This window comes from Natator depressus, chromosome 1 (assembly GCF_965152275.1).
Source record: "Natator depressus isolate rNatDep1 chromosome 1, rNatDep2.hap1, whole genome shotgun sequence".
Taxonomy (NCBI): Eukaryota; Metazoa; Chordata; order Testudines; family Cheloniidae; genus Natator; species Natator depressus.
In genome coordinates, this window is record NC_134234.1 from 136166094 (window position 1) to 136184991 (window position 18898).

Consider the following 18898-nt stretch of genomic DNA (forward strand, 5'->3'; position numbering starts at 1 on the left):
CCTCACTGAAACTTGCTAAGTTTGAGCAATAAGAGTCACCAGCTTGCTAAGATTCATCAAACTGAGCCTCACAGGAGGTTTGTGTGATGGCTAAATTAAGGCCAGGTCTGCACTATGAACGATGTCTCTCGAAGGTGTGAAAAATCCAGTGTAGACAGTACTATATTGATGGGAGGGCATCTCCTGTTGACATAGTTACTGCCTCTCACAAAGGTGGAGTAGTACATATATCAGTGGGAGAAGCCCTCCTGTCCGCATAGGTAGCATCTTCACTGAAGCGCTGCTGCAGCATTTTAAGTGTAGACCTGCCCTAAGTCTGTAGTGATGTTGCTTAATCCTTGCTAGAATTGGGGCTAGGACAAGGTTAGAGGGGAGAGGGGGATGTGCAGCCAAATTGTCTGAGAACCGGAACTTGCTCTGGGACTAGATTCGCCATCTAATGGACTTTCTGTGGTTCAGCAGGCTGGAGCCCATACCAGGAGAGGCAGGGGGGTGAGGAGAGGGAAGGCACAGAGGCAACTAGAAGCTACCAAAAGTTGTAGTATGGGAACCAAGAAGCAATACTGGGTTTTACAATGGCGCCAATGGTGCCATCGCACCGGGCCCATGCTCAAAAGGGGCCCATTATGGTTGCTAGGCAGGAGCACTGGAAGCTCCCTAGAAGTGGGAGGGCCACTGGCACCTGGATCATGCTCCCCCCGCTCCATCTTGAGGAGTCTCTGCTCGGTCTCTTCCTCCCCCTCCCCCCCCCCCGACCCTGCCCTTGCTCCACCCCTTCCTGCCCCCGCTCTGCCTCTTGCTGCAAGGCCTCGTCTCTGCCCTCTTTCCTCCTCCCCCAACTCACTCTTAAGGCAGGAAAAAAAAGGATGGGGCAATGGCCCACCTGCCCCTCTCCTCTCCTCCCTCCCCCCCCCCCCCCCCAGTTCCAGGTATCCGGTTTTTGACTGGAAACTCCAGGTGCTGGAAAGTCTGGTTGAAAAGTGGACCAGTGCTGATTGGACACAAAGTCCGGTTACAGGAGTAACTGCAGTTAGTCTCCCCAGCAGGAGGGTGGGAACAGCAGTAGCTGCTGCTGCCTGGAGAAGCTGCAGTTCAGCTGGAGAGAAAGACCCAAGGACTCATCTCCGGAGAGAAGTAGGTACCGGCTCTGTGCTGCCCTTGGGGGGTGGGGGGGGGCCTGTCCATCACCCCCTGCTGTGCTTGACCCTGGCCCCTGCCTCATTCTGGGAACTGAGCTCCCTATCTTTTACAATTGTTCCCCCTGGGGGCTGTCTCACAAATGTGTTTGGCACTGGGTCCCCAAAAGTTTAATACGGCCCTGCCAAGGAGAAAGACAGGCCAGGAGGGGTAGGCAGCCAGCTTTTGAGAGGGGAAATCCTCTGTAGTGAACATTGCAATATTGGCTGTGGTGTTGAAAGATAAAATTGTTATGGTGAAGAAGCCAATAAGTATTTTTATTCTCCCCTACCGCTGAAGAAATTAGAAACTAAAATTACGCATTTCATACTTAATTCAATAAAGCCTTCTGTTTTAAATTTTTTTATAAGTTGTGTACTATCTAGTCTGCTACACTGGAGTGCACTAAATGCAGGGGCCTTATCACAGAATTTAAGTAAAGCTTGCTACGACATACATTGCTATGACATACTTGATCGTGATACATTTTCCCACTCTATTTTCCAACTATGGCATTTATTAGTTGTGTAGATGCCTGCAGCTGCCAAATATAGGCCTTATCGTACAAAGTGCTGAGCACTTGCCAGAAAATTGTGAGCTCCCTCAACTCCCATTGAGGTCAAGTTAAGGGCCCCATGCAGGATCAAGTCATATGTGAACAGTTGTGTATGGGGGCAGGGTATGGGTGTGAGGAAAGCTGGATGCAGCATTTTACTGTATGTAGGAGCAGATTTTTTTTTTCCAGATTGCTTATCTGAGATGTGATTATTTAGTGCAGTTTATTTCTGAAATGTCTAAAATTGGCATTGTGAGATTCTGTTTGTTGTCTCTCAGTGATGTCCTATAAAGCTTGCCTAATTTATAAATTAAAAGTTGGATTGTTCACCCTAAATGCTAGTCTTGCAAACGCAACTTCAGAGTCAAGCTGCGTTCTTAATGGCTCAAGCATTATTAGTAAGAACACTTTTTTGCAGGCCAAATTCTGCCATTCCTTATAATTCTGGATCAGATTACACCCCAAGTGATGCCTGTGCAATTATACTTGTATTCACTTGCACAGATAAATTCTGCTGTCAAATACATTTAAGTACACCAGTGTAAATCAGTATTCCCTCTAATTTTTCCCATACATTTGTGGAATTATTATGTGCACCAATATGGAGGTGATATATGATACATGACCTCTATATTGGTGCACATAACAATATTCACGTGGCGAGGGTGGGGACAAGCGGTTTGGGGTTGGGGTGCAGGGGGGGTGAAAGCTCTGGTTGCGGGTGTGGGTTGGGGAAGAGGGGTGAGGGCTCTGGGGTGGGGGCCAGGGAGGAGGGGTTTGGGGTGCAGGCTGCCCCAGGGCTACGGTGGGGAGAGAGGACTCCCCACAGCTCTCTCTCCCCGCAGCAGCACCTGGGCAGGGGGCGAGAAGAGGCACCTCTCCCCACCAAGGCAGCGCTGGGACTGGGGCCGCAGGAGAGGCGCCTCTCCCCTAGCCACAGCAGGTCCAGGCCGGAGCTGGGTTGGTGCCGTGGGGGGGGGGCCTTTCCCTGCCATGGCAGGTCCGGGGCCAGGCGTTAGGCATCTCGCCCCGCCCAGGGCTAGATTAACGCAGGGGCTTTAGGGACTGCAGCTCAGGGCCTCAGGCTAAGGGGGGGCTCCACAAAAATAAATCCATAATTATACACAATTCAGTGGTCACCAACCCGTTGATAGCGATCAACTGGTCGATCCTGGAGCATCTGCCAGTTGATTGCGATCTCTGGGATGCTAAAAGTCCGGCAATGCAGCAGGGCTCAGGCAGGCTGCCTGCATGCCATGGCCCCACACCGCTCCCAGAAGAAGACAGTTGCTGGCATGTCTCTCTGGCCCCGGGTGGTGGGGGAGGTGGCTCAGTGAGCTGCCCTCACCCCCAGCACCATCCCCGCAGCTCCCATTGGCTGGAGACATTGGGACAGGGGCACACAGAGCAGCCAGCCACTTCTGGAAGCTAGGGAGGCAGGCAGGCAGCCTGCCTGAGCCCTGCTGCGCCACTGGCTGGCTGCCGCCTTTGGTAAGCACCTCGAGGCCGGAGCCTGCACCTCGCACCCCCTCCTGCACCTTGCATCCCCTTCCCAGGTCAGAATCCCCTCCTACCCTCACCCTCTCCTGCACCCCAACACTCTGCCCCAGCCTGGAGCCCTCTCCTGCACCCAAACTCCCTCCCAGAAAGAAACTGATATAACAGCTGTTCTAAGGTAAGAAGTAGGCTAGTTTGAATTAACTTAACTATATTCTATATGTTTTAAGACTGAAATGTAACAACATAAAACCATTCTGTGAATTAAAAGGCAAGTTTAGTATAGCATTAATAGCCTCGTTGCCACAATTGTGATCATTTTTTGTTTTAAATTAGGAAAAAGACTTGTATACAGGGGCCACTCAAAATCTAATAGCCCCAGGCCCACAGGAGAGTTAATCTGACCCTGGTCCTGACCCGCCTGCGCGGTGCTTAATAGGCTGCTGCGCGGCTGCACAGTTTGGAAGGAATTTAGGTGTAAATCCAAAGTATCTCTACTGTCCTTGCCTTGGCAATCCTGATATAATGAAAATATTTGACGTCTTATTTTTGAACAGTACAGTTATTTAAGAATGCTAAGAGGGGCAGCATACTACAGTATGTCAGGCTATTTACAATTCAGTGTGCTTATCTGTGGCCATAAGTTAAACATATCCTTTGATTCCCAGATTTACATAACAAATAAGTATACAAGGCCATTGTTCATCATGTAGTGTATGAATTTGGCATCCGATTTCACTGTAGCAGATGAATTTTAAACTGATTTTAAATTTGTGAAGCACAATCACTTGAATCATAGGTAATCTTAGTAAACTATACTTGCTTCAAACACAGACAAGAAAAACTCTATTACCAATGTGTGTTTCGGTGGTGGTGGGGAAATCATCTTCTAGATGTGCATGCGACACATCTTGCATCACCGCATCAGATATATGCGGAAAGAATTATTTGCAGTTATTAATTTTCAGCTTGAGTAGAGGTGCGCTTATTTGTTTTATTATAAAATAAGTTGGCTTAGCAGAAACTGTACCTATTATACGTTATGTGGCGCTAATGAATATTCATAACATAACTCCGCAGCTAGGCTTAGATGTTACTGCAAATCACCATTGCAAACAGAAAGCTATGTTTAAAGGATGTTAAGGCTGCAAAAGTACTCAAGTCTGCAAATATGAAATCTAAGATCACAAACACAGCCTTAACTATGTAATAAATGCATCCATAGAAGGTGATAGTCATATGAGTTTTCAAGTGTAATATCATCCAAGTTTTCTTTAGACACCTGAAACTCACTTTTATTAAATATGCATACAAACAAAACTTGGCTCGAATGAATACAAAAATGTATTTAGAACTTGATGAAAGGTACCTGAATAATTTCTCACTATTTCCCCTGCTCTTCTTTGCACTTATGTAACTATTTTTATCTTTCAGGTGCAAACAGTAGCTAATCAATCATCACAACAGGTAAGTGCTAATACAGGTGAAGATGCCATGTATACTTCACTTTGCTGCCTTGTTATGAAATCTTTTAGATTACAATTGCGGCACTGGTGTGGTTGGGATGTAACTACGGTCCTGGTCCTGCAAGCTGCTCCATGTGGGTGTACCTCTGAGCCTTATTGAAATCAGTAAAAATGACGAGTCCTTGAGTTAGTATTTCTCCCCACTGTATTGAACCCAAATGCTCTTCGTATTTTAAAATAACCAAAGGGTAGTAATAAAAAGTTGCAAGATGACATTAACCTGCATCCTTTATATTGGTGCAATGGCAAGAGTGAGGCTGATGTGCCATAAATTCAGTCATGGTGCATTAATTTCTTTCATGCCACTAACTGTCATCTTTTAGTGCTGTGAGCAGAAGTGATATTGTTTTCCTCCTTGAGGGTTCTCTCAGCCCATGGCAGGAGGCAGTTGTATTTAATGAAGAAACCAGTACTTCAGTATGAAGTGCATAATTCATGAGCCCCTTTCTCTCAAGTGGTACCAGCTGCTTTTATCTCATTGAAAATGGTAAAAACAAAATGTAATTCTTTTATTAAAATGCAGCTGTTGCTTTGAAAAGCATCTGTTTGCCAAATAATATTACAAGAGAATAACATCCTCAACTACTGCTGGCAGTCACTAGCTGTAGCAACTGCAAAACAACAATGCAGCATAGTGATTAGATACTTCATTAGTGAGAAACAAGGAAGTCTGCTTTTCATATTACAAAGTCTGATCTACAATACTGTGTGAAAATCAATATGCCAAAGGTCCACATACATGAATCCAATTAGAGGACTGGACCTTTGTGACCGAATGCCCCCTGTATTCACACCATATGCACTATTGTAATCTTTGTACAAAATATGCCTTGTGGGGTATCATTTGAAAACTCATAACTCCCTATTGAACAATATCCTGGTTAAATATATGGAGCAATGCAAGCTGAAATTATGACCAAAATGTGTTTACCAGCCAAGTCTGGGGAGTGGATAAACCTGTTCCTCAAAATCAAAGGACAAGCTGATGCCTCTAACCAGGTGTCATCAAAATTAATTGGCAATCACTGGTCAAGTAGCCATTCTTTGGCAGTGAAGGGGGGTGTAACAGGGCACAGACTCAGCCAGCGGCACCTCCTGCTGGCTGTCTGGGAATTAGCTCTTTTTACCAGCTCTGGAGCACCCTTTGCTGGTGTCTCACTGTTGCTGGCCCCAGTGTCCCTCCTGGACTCTAGTGCCCTTTTACCTGAGGTGCTGCCCCTCCAGGCAATACCCCACAGATCTGGGTCTCCCCTCCCTGGGGAAAGCCCCACCCTCTATCCCCACCTTGCCTCAGCCTATGGGCTACTGTCAGTCACCATCTAGCCCCCTTTCACTGAGGCCGACTGCAGTCTGTATAAACCAGTCATCATAGGCAAGGGGGGTTTGGACCTGCTGCCTCAGCCTACCCATGGGCTGGCCTGTTGCAACCTCAGTACCCTGTCTTAGGCCATCTGCCAGGCCTGCAGCCTGAGGCTTTTCCAGTCTGGAGCCTCCCAGCTCATCTGGCCTTCCCCAGCCCTGCTTCACCTCAGGTACCCTGGTGCGCTCCCCAGCAGCCAGGCCCATCTCCCTCCACAGCTAGAGGAGACTCTGTGTACTCCTGGCCCACTGCCCTCTTATAAGGGCCAGCTGAGCCCTGATTAAGCCAAGCCCTGACTGGGGCGTGGACCCCGGCTGCTTCTCCCAATCAGACCCGCTTTTCCTTCCCTGCCACAGCCCTCTCCCCAGGCTGTTTTAAGCCTTTTAAGGCAGGAGTGGGTGACCACCCTGCTACAGGGGGCAGGAACAGATTGATTTGCATTTTAATCTCTATTGCTCCAAGAAGTCGGAAGGAACTTTATCTAGGGGTAACCATCGGGAAAATGCATCTCAAAGGATGGATTGGACTAGAAAATGAGGGGCAGAAATACCTAAAGTCTCTTTCCATCTTTCTCCCAATCACTTGCTCTTTCATCTAAGGGCATGGCTACACTTGCAGATGTAGAGTGCTTTGAGTTAAACCAGCCTTCAGAGAGCGCAGTAGGGAAAGCTCTGCAGTCTGTCCACGCTGACAGGAACAAGCGCGCTGGCGTGGCCACATTTGCGGCACTTGCAGCAGCACTGGGAGCGGTGCATTATGGGCAACTATCCTACAGAGTACCTCTTCCCATTCTGGTGCTGTGGCTTGTGGGAAGGGGGGGGGGTGCGGGGCATTCTGGGTCCTGTCCCAATGCCCTGTGATGCATCAGTTCGCATCCCAGCAATCCCTGTGCTTCTGTCCACATTTGGCGCCATCTTTCAACGTTTTTTGTACTGCGAGCTCTGTCTTCTCTTTCAGTCTGTGGGAATGGAGCCTGAACTGCTGAGGAGTATGCTGATGAGTCTCGCCAGCACGTCACGTTTGGCAGTCGAGTTATTCTTTATGATCCAAAGTGACAGTGAGGGCTCCGACGATGATATCGACTCAAGTAATGCATATGACATGAGTTTGCTTGTGGCACTCACGGACATGCTCACCACCGTGGAACCCTGCTTTTGGGCTTGGGAAACGAGCACTGAGTGGTGGATCACATCGTCATGCACGTCTGGGATGGCGAGCAGTGGCTGCAGAACTTTCAGATGAGAAAAGCCACTTTCATGGGACTGTGTGAGGAGCTCGCCCCCACCCTGTGGCGCAAGGGCATGAGATTGAGAGATGGCCTGATGGTGGAGAAGCGGGTGGCTATTGCAATCTGGAAGCTGGCAACTCCAGACAGCTACCGATAGGTCACTAACCAGTTTGGAGTGGGAAAGTCGACTGTTGGAATTGTGTTGATGCAAGTTTGCAGGGCCATTAATCGCATCCTGCTCAGAAGAACTGTTACTCTGGGTAATGTGTGTGACATTGTGGATGGCTTTGCACAAATGGGTTTCCCTAACTGCGGAGGGGCGATAGATGGCACAGCTATTCCAATTCTGGCACCAGCCCACCTAGCCTCCGAGTACATTAATCGGAAGGGGTATTTCTCTATGGTTCTCCAGGTGCTTGTGGATCACCGTGGGTGTTTCATTGACATTAACGCAGGCTGGCCCAGAAAGGTGCATGACGCACGCATCTTTCAGAACACTGGCCTGTTCAGGAAGCTCCAAGCCAGGACTCTTTTCCCAGACCAGAAGATCACCGTAGGGGAAGTCGAAATGCCGATTGTGATCCTTGGAGACCCTGCTTACCCTTTAATGCTTTGGCTCATGAAACCCTACACAGGGAGCCTTGATAGCAGCAAGGAGCGGTTCAACAACAGGCTGAGCTGGTGCTGAATGACTGTGGAGTGTGCTTTTGGCTATTTAAAGGGCTGATGGCACTCTGTATGGGAAGCTGGACCTGGCTAATTACCGCATCCCCACAGTTATATCCGCGTGCTGTACCCTCCATAACATTTGTGAAGGGAAGGGTGAATGATTCACTCAGGCATGGAACTTGGAGGTTCAACACCTGGAGGCTGAATTTGAACAGCCAGGAGCAGGGCTATTAGAGGGGCCCAGCATGGGGCTGCAAGGATTAGGGATGCCTTGAGGGAGCAATTTGAGGCTGAAAGCCACCAGTAATGTCTGGTGCCCTGCATGGGAGTGAAGTGCTGTGGTTCCAATGTTAGTAGGAATCTGTGTTTGCTACGCTGACTTGCAGTGCCTGTTTCTTTCCTGAGCTAAGGTATATTTTACTTTATGCAATAATAAAGAATGCTTTCACCAAAAAATTCATTTATTGAAAAGAAACACAACTGCTTGGGACACAGAAGGGGCAAGAGGGTGGGGTGGGGAACGGTACAATCACAGATTTGCGTATGTCCTGTTATCATACTCAGCCTTCCTGTCTGGAGTGCTGTGCAATGAGTGCTGCACTTCAGGATGGCTATACTGCATGGTGATGGGGGGTGAGTGCAGTGGGTAAGGGTCGTAGTTTTCAGGGCTGGGTGGTGAAGCTACAGGCGTTGGAGGCAGCTGGTGGCGGTAAGAACCCGGATGTTGGGGAAAGTGGGTTGGAGGTGACATGGGGACACAAAGGAAAGAGTTTTGGGACAAGGGCTGCAGGGAGGGGTGGTTGGGCATGGTAGTGCTCCGCCTGCATGGCTATGAGCACCTGGATCGAGTCCGCTTGGCGCTCCATTGTGCTTATCAGCCGATCCGTGCTTTGCTGCCAGAGCACCGCGCTTTTGTGCCGGTGCTCCTCATTCTCCTGGCAGATCCACCTTTCACTGTCCCGCCACTCCTGCACTTTTCGATTTTCCTTACTTGAATGCTGCATTACTTCATGCAACATGTCTTCCTTGCTTCTATGTGGCCTCTTTCTGATTCTTTGGAGTCTTTCAGCCAGTGATAACACGGACGGCTGAGATCTCAAGGTTGCATCTGTAAAGGTAAAATGCAACACTTAACAGAGGCAGCATTGTTCACACCAGACAGAGCAATGATTTCCCCTGTACTTAAGGGCAAGCACAGTCTACACAATAGCATAAGTTGCCCGTCCCAAAGTGAGCGCACATAACCCACAGGAGCCCCAAAATGGTGAGTAAGCACAGGGTCAAGCATGACTGATTGTTTCACAGCTGTACTGTCCTCTGGGTTTCTGTGCCTTGGGGAGAGCCAACAGTGGCAGCGGGCCCCTATACTGAACACTGTCCCTACATTTTCCACAGGAGTTCAGCCTGGATGATATCTTGCTTCCCAGGTCACCCTCAGCAGCGAGGGAGGGTCTTCTACTGCAATGCGGATTCTGGCCTGGTCCATAGGCAACTTGCCTGTGTGCAGCAATAGTCCCCCCGTCCCTCATGGCATAATGGCGTGGACAAGTTAGCCTTACTGGGACAAAGAACACAGTGGCTCTCCCGAGAAACCTGCACAAGCACATTGCCCAAGTTCTGGATGAGACCTTTGAAGAGATCACTGAGGCCGATAACCACAATGTGAGAGAGCACATCAATGCCCTATTCCGCATCTAGGCATGCATGCAGCCCTAACCCTCCTTGCCCCAAGAGCCCGCACCAAATAACTTCCTTCCCAAAATAAAAGCCACTTACCGGGAACCTCCTCTGGTGTTCGTCCTTCCCCAAGCACCAGCCGCTGCAACTAGTTACCTTCCTCCTAGCTTGCAGCCAGGAGCTGTTCTCATGCATCTAGGGATTCTGGGGTGTCTTCATCTGCCTAGGCACCCTTGCTCCTGCTTCGCTGCTGCTCCTCCTCTTCCTGCCTTGTTGAACTGGGCTCTGAAGTGTCCACGGTGGTACTCACAGTGGAGGTGGGGTCGCCCCCAAGTATTGCGTCCAGCTCTTTGCAGAAATGGCAGGTCTCAGGAGCAGCACCGGAGCGGCTGTTTGCCTCACGGGCTTTGCGGTAGCCATTCTGCAGCTCCTTCACTTTAATCCTGCACTGCAGTGCGTCCCGGTCATGGCCCCTTTACATCATTTCCCTTGATATCTGCCCGAAGGTATCGTAATTCCGATGGCTGGAGCGCAAATGGGACTAGACAGCTTCCTCCCCCCAAACACTGATGAGGTCCAGCACCTTGCCATCGCTCCATACTGGGGCTCGCCTGGTGTGCGGAGGCATGGTCACCTGGAAAGATTCACTGCGAATACTCCATACCTGGCTGAGCAAACAGGAAGGGGATTTTCAAAATTTCCAGAGAGGGTGGGTCTGATGGTTGGTCACCTGAGGGCAGGGCAGTAGAGTTCAAAGTGATGACCAGAGCAGCTAGAACAGGCATTGTGGGACATTTCTGGTGGCCAGAGTGCACTAACAGACCAGGGCGTCCACACTGGCGCCGCACTGCTCCAGCAGGGGCAAACAAAACGTTATTCCACTCGCCGAGGTGGAAGTGGACCAGCCGCGGAGTCACAGCGCTCTATGTCCCTTGCCAGTGTGGACGGGTAGTGAGCTAGTGCGCCCGGGGCTCCTTTTAATGCGCTCTTACTCGCAAGTGTAGCCAAGCCCTAAGACGACAAAGGAATCAGCCTTTTGGACGTTGAGGTCATATCCTGACTTGAGAATTTGGTTAGCAATGTGGCTGGAACCTGTGGTAGGGGATTTTACTTTGAATCAAGTCTAGTTTAAGTCTTAGCTACTAGGAAGTGTTTTATCTTTATTTCTCTTGTAACTATTTCTGACTTTAATGCATTGTGCTTGTACTTGCCTAAAATCTACATCTCTGTAGTTAAATAAACTCCTTTTATTCTTTAATGAAGACTAATCCAGTGTTGTGGTTAAGCTGGGGTGTGTGGTAACTCCAATTAAAGTAGCAAACTGATTTTAAAATATCCACACTGTCTAGGAGAGGGCTGGATAGTGCACAACACTGGAAAATCTGGGAGTGGGTTGGGGTCACCCTGCAAGTAGTAACCAAGGCTGCTGGAAGCCATACTGTGGCTGTGTATAGCTGGCAGGCTGCAGTTATACACAGACACTCAGGATGTGACCTGCATGCTGTTTGGCTGGTTGTGAGTGGCCCAGATTGGGAGCTGCAGCAACAATGCATTGTGAGGCACCCGAGGTTGCAGGGCATGTGGTGACACAACCCCCCTCTAATCTGGATTGCACTCTGGAATGTTATAACCTCAGACCCACGTGGCCACAGGGGCATATCCACACAGATCCAGGTGCAGGATGGGGGGCCTTAGGGTATCATTCTTCATGTCAGGGACCAGGTATATGATTCTGCACTGCCTTCTGCCTTGTACAGTCATTTATAAGCCTGAGCAAAGTGGTTGTAAAATACTACCATATCAGAACTGATTTATGATTATCAAGGTTCCTTCACCACTCTGAACTCTAGGGTATAGATGTGGGGACCTGCATGAAAGACCCCCTAAGCTTATCTTTACCAGCTTAGGTTAAAACTTCCCCAAGGTACAAACTTTTACCGTTTGTCCTTGGACCTTATGCTGCCACCACCAAAGTGTTACACAAAGAACAGGGAGAGAGCCCACTTGGAAACATCTTTCCCCCCAAGCCCTACACCCCCTTTCCTGGGGAAAGCTTGATTAAAAATCCTCACCAATTAGTATAGGTGAACACAGACCCAAACCCTTGGATCTTAAGAACAATGAAAAATCAATCAGGTTCTTAACAGAAGAATTTTAATTAAAGAAAAGGTAAAAGAATCACCTCTGTAATCAGGATGGTGAATACCTTACAGGGTAATTAGATTCAAAACATAGAGAACCCCTCTAGGCAAAACCTTAAGTTACAAAAAGACACAAAAACAGGAATATACATCCCATTCGGCACAAGTTATTTACCAGCCATTTAAACAAAACAGAAATCTAACGCATATCTAGCTAGATTACTTACTAAGTTCTAAGACTCCATTCCTTTTCTGTTCCCGGCAAAAGCATCACACACACAGACCCACCCTTTGTTTCCCCCCACCTCCAGATTTTAAAGTATCTTGTCTCCTCATTGGTCATTTTGGTCAGGTGCCAGCGAGGTTATCTTAGCTTCTTAACCCTTTACAGGTAAAAGGACTTTGCCTCTGGCCAGGAGGGATTTTATAGCTCTGTATGCAGAAAGGTGGTTACCCTTCCCTTTATAATTATGACAATGATTATGATCATATATGTTCTATTACCTGTTTACATTTTTAAAAAGTCAGTTACAAATAAACAATCTATGCAGTTCAAAAAGTCAACATTCCTGAGACGTTAGACTGCACTATATGTACGCAATCTCACTGACGATCCTGGACCACTCCAGATGCAGGAGAAACACAGAGAGACTGGCTGCTCCAGGAATATTCAGAAAACAACAGTATTCATACAAACATTAAGTTCAGTTATCAAGCCTAACTAATATTTTCAAATGGTTGTATCTTCTGAAAGGGTCAAACATGAAGATAAGAAAATATGTAATGACAAAACCTAATATCTTAGAGCCAAGACTAGACTGGAGTTACTCCTAATTATACTGATGCAGTCGAGATCAGTATCTGGCCTCAAATGTCTTTTGCAAACTGGAAGCTAGTTTTCTTTTTGCTGATGACAGTCAAGAAATTTGTTCCCCACTTTTAATGTGACTAATAACATGGGATTTGACTACCAGCTGCTATGCTGACTGATCCTAGTAAATGTGTGTTTTTCCAGTTACTTGTGGTTTTAAGTTTCAGTGGATATCAAATAGAGACATCAGTAATATGGTTTCTTAAGTTGTGCAAAGTCTTTTTGCCTATATTGCATGGCAGAACTTCTGTGGGGGGGGGGGGGGAATTGATAATTACGTTTTCAGTCAATGGACTTGATTCTCCAAGGCACTGCTAGTACCTTGGGTAATACCCTGGGCAAAGTGAATGCATGCAAAGTGATGCTTCTCCCAGAGTTAGTGGAGAATTCAGACCTGGTAGAGTTTTACATCCACTTAGCACAGGAGTAAATAACTGCATAAGGTACAAAGTAGTGATAAATCAGACCTGATGCCTTTGATTGTGCAAGCAATAGTCTCTTCAATTAGGACTGTTTACATTTTTCACCTGTGTATTTGTTGATAATTTAATAAGTTCTTCCCATGTCTGTAGGATCCAGTGCCACATCAAGACTTAACATAGTTGATATTAAAAAGGTCTATAAAAGATATTATAACTTAATCTTCCCTAAGCACACCATCACCAGCATTTCTGCTATGGTCATTATTTTATAAGTACTCCAGCTAGTGGCTTACCTCTAAGTTGCCTTTCACTATGTCAGAAAGGAATTGGTTTTTGTTGCAGGTTTCAGTTGTCTAAACTTTGCTATCCAGCACTTTTACTTTTATGTTTTCTGGAGCAAGATTTTTCCTATATAGATAAATTAGAAATATATATAGATCACATCCAAAAGATACAGTTTTTTAAAAAAATCTTGATGGATTTAGCAGTCCTCACAACTGAGCCTCCCTCTTAACTGCTTTCTTTGTAGCTTTCTCTTGTCCTTGTATTTGAACTCTTTTCCATAGCACTCCTTATACCTGGAAAAGCTGCCTTTTCCTAGGGGAGCAATCCACCACTCTTAATTCATCCCCATCCCTACTCAACATGCACTTTTTCTATCAAGCTTTCTATGATCATCCATTAAATAAGGAAATTCTATTTTTAAAAAGGGAAGCTGCATAATTCTGGGAGAGGTTCTTATCTGGTGCAATGGAGTATTATAAATCTGAACTGTTATCTACTTTACATTTGATTGTAAATTTTTAAACCCTAATCCTGCAAAATAAATGCACAAACTATGAGTAGTTCCAATGAAATTAATGGCACTACTCATGGTAGTAAAATTAAGCATGTGCATAAGTGTTTGCAGGATTAGGGCTTTGGAGTGCAAGGATTATGTCTTTGTGTATCCGGGCTAAGCTAAATAAATAATCAATCATAAAAATGAAAACCTACACAATAGAATTCTGCTCCGTTTTCAGCTACACCCTGTATCTTCATGGTTAACAAACTTCTACATCTTATTTTATCTCATTATTATTATTACCAGTAAAATGTCATATTGACCTAAACTGCAGTATAGTATATATGAGAAATACATTAACACTTTTGCAGCAGCATTATTGAACAGCCTTTGGAAAGGATTTTCTTGCATACCTTGAATACTCCAGAGTGTAAAAAAAAAACAAAACCCTAAAAACCAAAAACTCAGCCAAACCAAAACAAGCTAGTATATTCTTTCAAATCAGTTTACTTTTATTAAAGGTCCATTAAACTATAATTGATACACTAAGTATCCTTGTTTGTAATCCATCTACAGCCTTCAGGAAAGGAAAACTTGCCAAATATATAGAGTCTGTCTGTACTATTTAAACTATAGTGAAAGCACAACAATGTTCGTTGTTCAAAAATACTTATACTTTAGCAAACTAAAAATACTACTATAACTATGAACCATGGAATGCCAATAACGACAGCCTCACTTTTGATTTAGTTCCACAATATTTTATTTTCTTTCCCACAAGATTATGAGATATAGAAGTTGAGGATTCCTAAAATAATTGATATATGGAAGTAAAACACCACAGCTTCCTAGGATTCTTAATTTGGGATGGCAATATTGTGTAAACCTGTCTATGGCCAGACTCTGTGCAGAATAATAGTGAGTTTTATTATAGTGCACTTGCACCAGGAAGATTTGAGGTACAAAATTACTGATAACTAGAGCTGGGGCTCTGTTGTAGGAAATATTTGTAAAGAAGTCTGTCGCACATGGAGTGGACTAATTGTTGTTTTCCTAATATCTGGGGTGGGATGGTTGACTCAGCACACCTTGGAAGGCAAACAGAGTGTGGCATCTACTGCCCTTGTTCTGTAGTAATGAGCGAGAGAGACAACTGCAGACTGAGTCGGGTCCCCAGCTAACCTCCAGTGTTGTGAATCTAGTCACCTGCTGATGGTGAATGCAAAGTATAGCTGAACTGAGCAAAGGTGCACTAAAAGAAGGTGATATCTCATTCTAAAAAGTATAATGTAGTCCCTCTTAGAGCTCCTCTGCAGGGTGGAGTGGCTCCACATTGCTCCTATAAGAGCAACAAAGAGCAACCAAATCACTTTAAATTGGTATAATTCCATAGAAAAAGATTTCACCAACAAATTTCCTCTTAGTCATTATTAATCCTGTATTCAAGTTCACAGGAAATCAATGTCAAGAATTAAATCTATATCTCCTAACTCCACAGCCTGCACTGAATGTATTTATTTGAACCCCATCACCATAGGATCTGAGCACTGACAAATATTTGCTAAGTCTCACAAGACCCCTGTGAGGCAGAGCAATATTATCTTCATTTTACCGAAAAAAAACTGAAGCACAGATTAAGTGATTTATGTAAGGTCACACAGGAAGTATAGCAAATCTGGGAATTCAACCTACATTTCCTAGTCAAGTGCCTTAGCCACAAGATCATCTTTCTCATATGTACTGTCAGAACCTTCCTTCCCTACCACAATGAGCTTCAATAGCTAAACTCTACTGGATATAATAATGCTGCTTTTCTGTCAGCTTCCACAAATTCTCGCCTCAGACAGAAAAACTAGCAATATAGTGACAAATAAATTGAGTTTGTAAACCTTTGGTGATATTAGTAATATGAGTGATATTAGTAATACAAGTAAATAATTTTTAATATAAAATTTTCAATCTGATATTGATCCTTTAACCTAAAATTTATACATACAAATACAAGCACTTATCCAAAATTTTGGACAGATCATATTCCTGCTTTAAATGCTGATGTTATGTATCCTGAATGGAAATAAAAATATAAAGAAGGTTCAACACGTAAATAGAGGAAAGAAAGGCATTGGAAAGTTATCTGAAATATAGGCGCTGATTCAGAGGCTAAAATGGGGGGGGGGGGGAGTTAAAAATTACTTAGACAAGTTAGAGGTCTTCAAATCCCCAGGGCCTGATGAAATACATCCTAGAATACTCAAGGAGCTGACTGAGGAGATATCCGAGCCATTAGTCATTATCCTTGAAAAGTCATGGAAGATGGGAGAGATTCCATAAGACTGGAAAAGGGCAAATACAATGCCAATCTATAAAAAGGGAAATAAGAACAACTTGGGGAATTACAGACCAGTCATCTTAACTTCTGCACCCAGAAAGATTATGGAGCAAATAATTAAGCAATCAATTTACAAACATCTAGAAGATAATAAGGTGATAAGTAACTGTCAGGATGGATTTGTGAAGCACAAATCATGTCAAACCAACCTGATAGCTTTCTTTGACAGGGTAACAAGCCTTGTGGATAGGGGGAAGTTGTAGATGTGATATATCTTGACTTTAGTAAGGTTTTTGATATTGTCTCGCATGACCGTCTCATAAACAAACTAGGGAAATACAACCTAGACGGAGCTACTATAAGGTGGGTGCATAATTGGTTGGAAAACTGTTCCCTGAGAGTAGTTATCAATGGTTCACAGTCATGCTGGAATGGCATAACAAGTGGGGTCCTACAGGGATCAGTTCTGGGTCTGGTTCTGTTCAATATCTTCATCAATGATTTAGATAATGGCATAGAGAGTACACTTATAAAGTTTGTAGACGATACCAAGCTGGGAGGGGTTGCAAGTGCTTTGGAGGATAGGATTAAAATTCAAAATGATCTGGACAAACTGGAGAAATGGTCTGAAGTAAATAGGATGAAATTCAATAAGGACAAATGCAAAGTACTCCGCTTATGAAGTAACAATCAGTTGCACACATACAAAATGGGAAATGACTGCCTAGGAAGGAGTACTGTGGAAAGGGATCTGGGGGTCATAGAGGACTACAAGCTAAATATGAATCAACAGTAGAACACTGTTGCAAAAAAAGCAAACATCCTTCTGGGATGTATTAGCAGGAGTGTTGTAAGTAAGACACGAGAAGTTATTCTTCCGTTGTACTCTGCGCTGATTAGACCTCAGCTGGAGTATCGTATCCAGTTCTGGGTGCCACATTTCAGGAAAGATGTGGACAAACTGGATAAAGTCCAGAGAAGAGCAAGAAAAATGATTAAAGGTCTAGAAAACATGACCTATGAGGGAAGATGGAAAAAATTGGGTTTGTTTAGTCTGGAGAAGAGACGACTGAGGGGGGACATGATAACAGTTTTCAAGTACATAAAAGGTTGTTGCAAGGAGGAGGGAGAAAAATTGTTCTTCTTAACCTCTGATGATAGGAGAAGAAGCAATGGGCTTAAATTGCAGCAAGGGCAGTTTAGGTTGGACATTAGGAAAAACTTCCTAACTGTCATGGGTGGTTAAGCACTGGAATAAATTGTCTAGGGAGGTTGTGGAATCTCCAGCATTGGAGATTTTTAAGAGCAGGTTAGACAAACACCTGTCAGGGATGGTCTAGATAATACTTAGTCCTGCCATGAGTGCAGGGGACTGGACTAGATGACCTCTCGAGGTCCCATCCAGTCCTATGATTCTCTTCCAACTTCACTAGTGTAAATCAGGAGCAATTTCAGCAACTTAATGTTGTTACACTGATGTATAAAGCTGGTATATTAGAGGTGAATCAGGCCCACACTACTTTTTAATGTGCTAGTTATATTCCTCCCTGTATTCTATTAGCAGGAGAGACAAGTGTCTTCTTAAGGCTTGAACAGGGCCATTGGAAAGTCATCTTGATCATAAATGTAAGAGTAGCTTCCCTGGAATAATAGCTTGTATGGACACAAGTATTTTGTGCCCTGGCGCTACTCTGGCCCTGATCATGCTCTGTAGATACTTGCTGGAACCCTTTGTGTTTGGATCTCTCCAATTCTGTGTGGAATACTGTCCTCAGCAACCTCTATGGCATCATCTCCTCCCCATCACTGAACTCTGGAGAGGCCTCCCTTTGGGCCCAAGTGTCAGTACAGGGGTCAGGAGGTAAAGGACTCGGTGGATGGGAGGGGGAATGGGTGGGCTAGAGGTGGTATTAGATGAGGTGTAACCTCTCCATCCTCACAGAGACTAAATTTCAATCTCAGTCTGTAATTTTTTTTCTGTGGCACCTCCTCCCTGTGATGTAAAGTGCAGCCATGCTCAGGGCAGGGGTATTCCTGGTAGTATAGCTCCATTACACAGAGAGGGAAAAGGAAGCCCTTTGCCTACACTGCTCAGGGAAACCATGCTAGAACCTTGCTAACAATAACCATGTCTGAACATAATTGTTGCTAGTGTGGTTTCAAATGCAGTATGCACAGGATAGTCATAGCAGCTCTTGCATCAGTACACTACAAATTGACAGTTTTCTCTAATACATCATTTAGTTCTTTAATTTTGTATATGCAGAGTCCAATATCACAATGCATTCACTCTTAAGCTCGGACTATATTAGTGGATCTTGTTGCAAGCACCATTAGAAGGGTCTACCGTACTCGAAATACACTTCATGTTCACACACAAAAGTGCAGCTACACACAAGTGTTGCCAGCACTAATTCAATTGCTGATAAAATTCAGGCCTGTGATTCACCACTGGTGGTAGCAACAGTAGAAGTTATAGTATGGTGCAATTTGCTAAATTAGACACGCTGTAAATGAATCCAGAAATCAATGTGGGACAGACTGAGGATTTTGCTCAGGTTAAAGAATACAAATTTAGAAATGGCATAGATGCACGGTATTTTCCTTAGAGCAGGGGTGGCCAACCTGAGGCTCCGGAGCCACATGCGGCTCTTCAGAGGTT

The 18898-nt window shown here is 45.1% G+C and overlaps 1 protein-coding gene across 1 annotated transcript in view; it reads left to right on the forward strand.

Annotated features, from left to right (window-relative positions):
- The first annotated feature begins 1117 nt into the window (after positions 1 to 1117).
- REPS2 (RALBP1 associated Eps domain containing 2) overlaps positions 1118 to 18898 on the forward strand; it is a 177493-nt gene continuing 159712 nt past the window's right edge. Inside the window, exons 1-2 of the mRNA XM_074967491.1 lie at positions 1118 to 1134; positions 4664 to 4696. The gene's annotated coding sequence lies outside the window, so the exon portion shown is untranslated. The remainder of the gene's footprint in view (positions 1135 to 4663; positions 4697 to 18898) is intronic.